This window comes from Oncorhynchus keta, chromosome 19 (genome assembly GCF_023373465.1).
Source record: "Oncorhynchus keta strain PuntledgeMale-10-30-2019 chromosome 19, Oket_V2, whole genome shotgun sequence".
NCBI lineage: Eukaryota > Metazoa > Chordata > Actinopteri > Salmoniformes > Salmonidae > Oncorhynchus > Oncorhynchus keta.
In genome coordinates this window covers 43,793,639-43,802,054 of record NC_068439.1, presented here as the reverse complement: position 1 = coordinate 43,802,054, position 8,416 = coordinate 43,793,639, and positions in this window count along the sequence as shown.

Genomic DNA, 8,416 nt, shown 5'->3' with positions numbered 1-8,416 from the left:
GTGAGCATTTCTCCTTTGCCATGATAATCCAGCCACGGAACAGGTGTGGCATATCAAGAAGCTGATTAAACAGCATGGTCATTCCATAGGGGCGCCTGGTGCTGGGGACTCTAAAATGTGCAGTTCTCACAACGCCACAGATGTCTCAAGTTGAGGGAGCGTGCAATTGGCATGCTGACTGCAGGAATATCCACCAGAGCCTTTTGCAGAAAATGTAATGTTAATTTCTCTACCATAAGTCGCTTCCAACATCGTTTTAGGAAATGTGGCAGTATGTCCAACTGGCCACACATCCGCAGACCTCGTGTAACCATGCCAGTCGTGGACCCTCACATCCGGCTTCTTCACCTGCGGAATCATCTGTGACCAGCCACCCGGACAGCTGATGAAACTGAGGAGTATTTGTCTGTTACAAAGAAAAACTAATTCTGAATGGCTGGGCCTGGCTCCCCAGTGGGTAGGCCTGGCTCCCAAGTGGGTTGGCCTATGCCCTCCCAAGCTCACCCATGGCTGCATCCCTGACCAGTCATGTGAAATCCATAAATTAGGGCCTAATTTATTTCAATTGACTGATTTCCTTATATGAACTGTATCTCAGTAAAATCTTTGATAATGTTGCATGTTACTTTATATTTTTGTTCAATATATGTGAGAAATCCGCTTATGAGGAACCAGAATTTTGACGACATGTTTAGTATCACGATACTCTATACCATTACGTTACTTGATGCCAAAATGAGAACACGCCAAAAAAAGGCGTATTAGCCACGGTCATAGACTGGCACTTGATCCAGACAGATCTTTTGAGTTCAATATAATTACATTTTTTACTTGAATATGTGCATTAATGAATCAATTATTCATTACATTTTACTTTGATAAAAAAAACAACATCAAGGTAATCATTTATTTGAAAGGTAAATCTCTATTGATGAACTGGGTAAACTAAGATGTAGCCTAGGCCTATTTACAATACAGGTGAATGCATATTTCAACAGGAGTTTGTGCATGCATTGAGTTATTGAGCTTGTTTTGGCTGATTTAATGAGGCTAAAGATGAAACTCAATCTGTTTACCTTCCATTTGGGACTATTGTACTTTATTGTACTGATCGAAGGTCACGCATGTAACCACGGTTATGAGAGCTATTTAGATCACTCCAGTATATTGGTACCACTCCGAGGTGAGGATTTCAAATCTAATCAAAGTTTGTCGAATCAAAGTGCGCCGAATACAACAGCTGTAGACCTTACAGTGAAATGCTTACTTACAGGCTCTAACCAATAGTGCAAAAAAGGTATTAGGTGAACAATAGGTAAGTAAAGAAAATAAAACAACAGTAAAAAGAAAGGCTATATACAGTAATGAGGCTATAACAGTAGCGAGGCTACATACAGACAGGTTAGTCAGGCTGATTGATGTAGTATGTACATGTAGATATGGTTAAAGTGACTCTGCATATATGATGAACAGAGAGTAGCAGTAGCGTAAAAGAGGGGTTGGTGGGAGGCGGGACACAAAGCAGATAGCCCGGTTAGCCAATGTGCGGGAGCACTGGTTGGTCAGCCCAATTGAGGTAGTATGTACATGAATGTATAGTTAAAGTGACTGCATATGATAAACAGAGAGTAGCATCAGCGTAAAAGGGGTTGGGTCAGGTGGGGGGCACAGTTGGGTCGGGGCGAGGCACACAATGCAAATAGTCCGGGTAGCCATTTGATTACCCGTTCAGGAGTCTTATGGCTTGGGGGTAAAAACTGTTCAGAGGCCTTTTTGTCCTAGACTTGGCACTCCGGTACTGCTTGCCATGCGGTAGTAGAGAAAAGTCTAAAACTGGGGTGGCTGGGGTCTTTGGCCATTTTCAGCGCCTTACTCTGACACTGCCTGGTGTAGAGGTCCTGGATGGCAGGCAGCTTAGCCCAAGTGATGTACTGGGCTAAGGTCTAGGGTTTCTGTGATAATGGTGTTGATGTGAGCCATTACCAACCTTTCAAAGCACTTCATGGCTACAGACGTGAGTGCTACGGGTCTGTTGTCATTTAGGCAGGTTGCCTTTGTGTTCTTGGGCACAGGGACTATGGTGGTCTGCTTGAAACATGTTGGTATTACAGACTCAGTCAGGGACATGTTGAAAATGTCATTGAAGACACCTGACAGTTGGTCAGCACATGCCCAGAGCACACATCCTGGTAATCAGTCTGGCCCCGCAGCCTTGTGAATGTTGACCTGTTTAAAGGTCTTACTCATGTCGGCTATGGAGGACATGATCACACAGTCGTCCGGAACAGCAGATGCTCTCATGCATGCCTCAGTGTTGCTCGCCTTGAAGCGGCTATAGAAGTGATTTAGTTGTCCGGTAGGCTCATGTCACTGGGCAGCTCGCGGCTGTGCTTCCCCTTGTAGTCTATAATAGTTTGCAAGCCCTGCCACATAAGACGAGCGTCTGAACCCTGTATTGATGCTTTGCCTGTTTGCTGGTTCGTCGGAGGGCGTAGCAGGATTTCTTATAAGCTTCCGGTTTAGAGTCCCGCTCCTTGAAAGCGGCAGCTCTAGCCTTTAGGTTCAGTGCAGATGCTGCCTCTAATCCACGGTTTCTGGTTGGGGTATGTCGGTACGGTCACTGTGGAGACGACGTCATCGATGCACTTATTGATAAAGCCAGTGACTGATGTGGTGTACTCCTCAATGCAATCGGAAGAATCCCGGAACATGTTCCAGTCTGTGCGAAACAGTCCTGTAGCATATGCTTCATCTGACCACTTTTTTATAGACAGAGTCACTGGTGCTTCCTGCTTTAATTTTTGCTTGTCAGGAGGAATCAGGAGGACAGAGTTGTGGTCGGATTTACCACATGGAGGGCGAGGGAGAGCATTGTACGCGTCTCTGTGTGTGGAGTACAGGTGATCTGGAGAAAAAAAATCCCTCTTGTTGCACATTTAACATGTTGATGGAAATTTGGTAGAACTGATTCAAGTTTCCCTGCATTAAAGTCTCCGGCCACTAGGAGTGCCGCCTCTGGGTGAGTGGTTTCTTGTTTGCTTATTTCCTTATACAGCTGACTGAATGCGGTCTTAGTGCCAGCATCCGTCTCTGGTGGTAAATAAACAGCCACGAAAAGGATAGCTGAAAGCTCGTTAGGCAAGTATTGTGGCCTGCAATTTATCCCAATAAATCTAGGGACTTCCTTAGATTTCATGCACCAGCTGTTGTTTTCAAATATGCACAGACCGCCCCCCTCGTCTTACCGGAGTGTGCTGTTCTATCTTGCCGGAGCAGCATATATCTCGCTAGCTGAATATCCATGCTGTCATTCAGCCATGATTCCATGAAACATAGGATATTACAGTTTTTGATGTCCCGTTGGTAGGATATATTCGTGATCGTACCTCGTCTAATTTATTGTCCAATGATTGCACGTTGGCGAGTATTATTGACGGTAACGGCAGCTTTCCCAGTCACCTTCTCCAAGTCCTGACCAGGCATCCGGCTCGTTGACCTCTGTACCTGCGTCACTTCCTCTTGCATATAACGGGGATGTTGGCCTTGTGGGGTGTTTGGAGAATGTCCTGTGCGTCCTCCTTGTTGTAGAAAAATATCTTTGTCTAATCCAAGGTGAGTGATCGCTGTCCTGATATCCAGAGGCTCTTTTTTTGCCGTAAGATATGGTTACAGAAACATTATGTACAACATAAGTTACAAATAACGCGAAAAAACCCACAAAATAGCACAATTGGTTGGGCGCCCGTACAACTGCTGCCATTTCTTCCGGCACCATTTTATTCATGTACAGATTTACTCCCGTGTACACCTGTGTCACAGCTGGGGTCCGCCCCTATATATAGACCCCATGGCCTCAACACACGTTCTCTACATCATTGAGGCGCATCTTGCACCTTAGAGGATTGGTGTGATCCAAATAGCGCACATCTTTATGTTTCACTATACTGGATCATTGCAATATTTTGGTATACCCATACCAGATTAGTCGGTGCTAGAGGGAACTGGCCAGCCAGTGGTGAAGACGCAGGGGCCGTCAATGTGGAAAGGGGGGTCCCGGCACAGTCCCCGGAAGGGGACGCGACGCCCAGGACCGCTGAACCAACCGCACAGGGAGGTGCCACATTTACCCGATGGTACCTAGCAAAGGTGCAAGAGGAAGCCCAGCTGGCCGCAGCACAGATATCAGCGAAGGGCACTCCTCTCAGTAGAGCCCAGGACACAGCCACACCTTGTGTTGAATCTGCCACCACAGATCCCAGCACTGGCCTGCCAGCCAAGTGGTATGCTGTCATAATCATTTCCATAATCCAGTTAGAGAGTCTCTGCTGTAGAGGCTGTCAAGCCCTCATCCAAGCGAGCCTGCAGGTATTGGAGGACATACTACACCCCGCATGACTCGGGCACAACCTCAATACCAGTGCACCAAGAGCAGAACAACCACCAGTGCAGTTGTAGCCGGCGCCCTTGCGTTCTGCATGGTGTTCATTACACCCTCCTGTAGTACTAACATGGACCATTGGTGCCATTCAGTGGCCAAGCCCACAGACTGAGGTGGTGCGGCCTTGGATGCCACAAAGTTCCCCCGGCCTGAGACAGCAGGTCCGGTCTCAGGGAAAGTTGCCAAGGTGTCCCAGACAACAGCGACAGCAGAAGGCTGAATCAGGGTTGTCAGGGCCAGTATGGGGCCACCAGAAGCAGACGATGCTCTGCCAACCTGGTCTTGTCCAGCACAGCCTGGATCAGGGGAAAAGTGCAATGCTCCAGCCCTGGCCAATTGTGAGCCAAGGCATCCAAGCCCAGTGGGCCTGGTGGCTCCAACATGGAATACCACAGAGGGCAGTGCGCATTGTCCGGGGAGGCAAACAGGTCCACGAACACTCTCCCGAACTTGTCCCACAGGTGCTGGACCACCTGGGGATGTAGGCTCCAGTCCAAAGGTGGCGGGCCCTCCCTCGAGAGCATATCCGCTGCCACATTCAGGATGCCAGGTACGTGTGCTGTGCGTAGAGTCGCTAGACGTCCCTGAACCCAGAGAAGGAGCTCCCGTGCCATAAGATGGAGGCGGTGTGACCTCAGTCCACCATGATGGTTGATGTAAGCCACCACTGTGGTGTTGTCCATTCTCACCAGGACATGTCTTCCCTTCAGATGTGGAAGGAAAGACTGCAGGGTCAGCAGTACAGCTCTAGTGTATTGATGTGCCTGTCGCACCAAGAAGGTAGCCAACAGCTGCTGGCCGACTTGCCCTTGGTCACACCAGCCGAACTGGGGGGCATCTGTGCTGACCAGCTCCCGGCGGCACATCCTCAGCATCTCCACCCCATCTGAGAGAAAGGAGTGACAGGCTGGGGACTGGGGACAACATGTGGAACCTCAGTACCTTTAAGTACCCATTGAGGTTGTAGAGGTCCAGAATTGGTCGAAACCCTCCGTCTCTTTTTGGGACCACAAAATAAGGAGTAGAACCCACATATATGTTCTGAACTCTCGATCCTGCGGATGGCACCCTTGTCCAGGAGTGAAAGAGAGCCGCAGGGGGTCGGCCACCGTGGTGTGGCCACCATGGTGGGGCCACCGTGGGGGTCGGCCACCGTGGGGACACGAAGGCCGGCACCCGAATTGGAGTCGGTTCCCCTCGAGCATTGTGGACAACACCCATGGGGATTCAACACACTCCTCCCACTTTGCTCTATGAGATCAGGAGAAACGGCCGAGGCTGGGGAAGGGCGTGTTAGGGGTCCTGCCGGGGCCCACCTTTCCTCTGGCGCCCCGAGCACCTGGCTACCCCAGGCACATCCCCTGACGGTTGCCAGGTTGTTGTTCCACTGCACAGCTAGCATAAACAATTTTACCCCAAGAAGTATACAATTGCGTCGGCGTTTCCTTCCCTTCATTGTAACGTATAAATAAATCCTTTATGAAACAGATATAAAGCAAACAAGATGTGTGTTATTCTTACCACACCATAGTACTTTGTAGTCCCATTTTGAAAACTTTCTGGTCGCTCTCCACCGCCGGCTTTTGATGGCCTGTCAACCTGGTAGCCCCTTCATGGTAGTGAACAGTGCCAGCATTGTCCCCAGGAACATCCTATCACTGGCCAACAAGGAACAGCTGTCATCTCCATCGAAGCTATCAACCTCCTGACACAGGTCATGCGCCCTCCGTTCAAGGTGGTCCCTAACCCTAACCCTGTCCAGGACTAGCAAGCAGATGGGCTCTGCCTGCGGTGGCTCCGGGCAAGCTTCCTGGGAGGGGTACTGTGCCCAGTAGAGGGCCTAACAGATTGCTGGCGCACCACTCCTGAAGGAGGGAGCTCATCCCCAGCCTGAGCCCGAGCCTGGCTGACCCACTCGCGCATGGCTTCCAATCACGCCAGGCGCAGGCGTTCTGAGAACATCACAAAACAGGCATCCAGTAGGGCGCTCCACCGCCCTCTCCGCGTGGCTCAAACCCAGGCAGTGCATACACGAGGTATGCAGGGGGTGTGCCACAATCACACCTGTCAAAAATGGAAGCCATAAACTCAGCCAAGCGAGCACGGCCATGGAGCTGGGTTCTGACACCCTGGTGAGGGATACATTACCCAGTATCTCTGCAAAAACAGGGAAGACACGTGTGGGAAAAACAGGCAGACAAAAAACAGCAACCAGGTAATGGATTTGATTTGTGGTTCTCTTTTTTTACACCAACTGCAATATCACCTAGCTGGTTTAATATCAAGCAGTAAAAACAGCACCATATGATGGAGTAACTCAACATCTCAACATAGTGGAAGCCCACCACAATACTCTTACATTCTGCAGGGGATTCTGCAGGGGAAAGAACCAAAAAAGAAAACACACACCATGTGAAGCAATTCACAGCACACACAGAACAAGCCAGTTGGAAAGTTGTGTACCACAGTTTGTGGCAGCAAGAGGCACCAATATATTAAAGGATGCACACAGAGTCTAGTGTAACGCTAACAAAACACAAGCACGACAACCACGGCGGAAGATACAGATCAACCACGTGCAGCAAGTGGAGCACTCAAGAGGAGGGGCTGGCCATGTGGCCGGATGCAAACAGCCAGTGAGTATAAGTCCACTCAAGATATTACACTTCCCAGTGACTTACCAAACGAACCGTACGGACGTCCACCGAGAAAATGAAAGATAATGTGTGTCGCGGCCATGGGGTCTATATATATGGGGGCGGGGCGGGGCGGACCCCAGCCGTGACACAGGTGTACACGGGAGTAAATCTGTTTTTGGTGACAATCAGCAATATTTTTGCGTTATGGTTTGTAAGTGTAACAGTGTAATTACATTTTAAATTCCTGCATAAAATGGGTATTATGCCACCTCCTGGTAGATTAGTGTGTTTACATTGTCTAATACACCCAGTGATAAAATTATGGGATTCTGGGTAATCCACCGCAGATTTATGCAGAATTGCTATGGTTGAGGTGAAAATTGAATGGTTCCGGGAGAGAAATTTGTCAAATCCACCTTTTACATTGTACATTAGAAATGTATGTTATTAGTAACTACTGTTGTTGGTTTGGCTTCAAATAAACCACTGTTATTTGCTGAATATCAGTTTTCCTTGTGGGTTTTATGCTAGCTAAAGTTCCCTCTTTGAAATTGGTAGCTAACTCGAAAATGCATCTTCTTTAGGAGTGCTATTTATATCCCCATCGACTAATGATCATTCATCCATACTATGTGTGTCCCATCATTGCAGGTAATTTATGACAAATGTATATGTTTTATAAACTCATAAGCACCAGCCAGTGTATTTGCCTGGTTTTGTTAGTTGAGGCAAATATGTAGCACCTTCTAGGTGTAATATATTTCTTTGTAATACATTCTAGGTATATTATATATTTCTTTGCCACAAGTGTGACATTGAGTAATTTCAAGTTATTTTTTATATATTTTGAATACTAAAATGGATGATGCTGTAAATATGAGATTACACATGGAAACAATGTATTTATTTTTATTATAGGAATTATTAGAAATGGTTAAATCCACTATATGATCACAATGACCTTGATAGACATTTTGATAGTTTTTTTGGTAGTATATTATATAGCAGATTTATGGAGAATAGCTGTGGGAGTGCTATTTATATCCCGTCGACGAATGATCATTCATCCATACTGTGTGTGTCCCAGCATTGCAGCTTTGGAAATAAATTAACTATCCATCCATTGCTCCATCCTGTGTTGACTCACTAACTTGAGGGACAGGACCAGGAAGGTTACATAAGCTAAATATATTTTGATTTGTTTAACACTTTTTTTGGTTACTACATGATTCCATGTGTCATTTCATAGTTTGATGTATTCAATATTATTCTACAATGTAGAAAGAACAACCCTTGAATTAGTAGGTGTGTCCAAACTTTTGACTGGTACTGTATATTG